Genomic DNA, 948 nt, shown 5'->3' with positions numbered 1-948 from the left:
AAGATGTTCTGTATTTCTTTAATTCCAGCGAGTCATACACTATGCCTATCTTTCCAAATTTTTCACTCTTCTGTCTTGAAACATTATAATAAACAAGCTCATGTTTATCTTTAACCTCTTTCCTTAGCTTTTTCTTCATGTTCTTGCTTTAATGGAAATATTGCTTTCTCCTGAAGATATAGTTTCCATGATGGTTGTGTCTTCTTTCAAAGCTCATGTTTTACAGGTTTGAAGTGGGGGGGGTTATTTTCCTTTTTATTACACTTGTATGGCTACATACTAAATGAGGATTTGTTAGTGTGACCTCCTCTAGGCAATGCAGCCTTGAAAGCTGCCTCTTCACTGTGGAAAGCTTGCGGAATGGAGTTGTTTAATATCTAGAACAGCATGAGAGATTATTAGTCTGGTTTAAGGTTTCTCTGGCAAGGCTGTTGATCCTTGAACAATATGGGGTTAGGAGCACCAACCCCACGTACAGTCAAAATTCGACATATAACTTTTGACTTCCCCAAAACTTAAGTACTAATGGTCTACTATTTACCTGAAGCTTTATCAATAACATAAATAGTTGATTAACATATATTGCATATGTTATACATATTGTATATGGTATTCTTACCAGAAAGCAAGCTAGAAGAAAGAAAATATTAAGAAAATCATAAGGTAGAGAAAATATATGCACTATCAATTAAGTGAAAATGGATTGTCATAAAGGTCTTCATCCTCATTTTCTTAACATTGAGTAGGTAAGGGGAAAAAAAAAGAGAGATTGGTCTTTCTGTTTCAGGGGTGGTAGAGGCAGAAGAAAATCCTAGTATAAATGGCCCCACACAGTTCAAACCCATGTTGTTCAAGAGTCAACTGTACATTTTTTTTCCTCAAAACTTAGTAGGTTTAGGCTATGCATTTTTCTAGTCCATTCATGACCCAATAACTACATCTGAAGTT

The sequence above is a fragment of the Propithecus coquereli genome, unplaced genomic scaffold (assembly GCF_000956105.1).
Source record: "Propithecus coquereli isolate 6110/MARCELLA unplaced genomic scaffold, Pcoq_1.0 Scaffold204, whole genome shotgun sequence".
Lineage (NCBI taxonomy): Eukaryota > Metazoa > Chordata > Mammalia > Primates > Indriidae > Propithecus > Propithecus coquereli.
The sequence above is the reverse complement of the archived record's forward strand: the minus strand, read 5'-3'. Positions refer to the sequence as shown.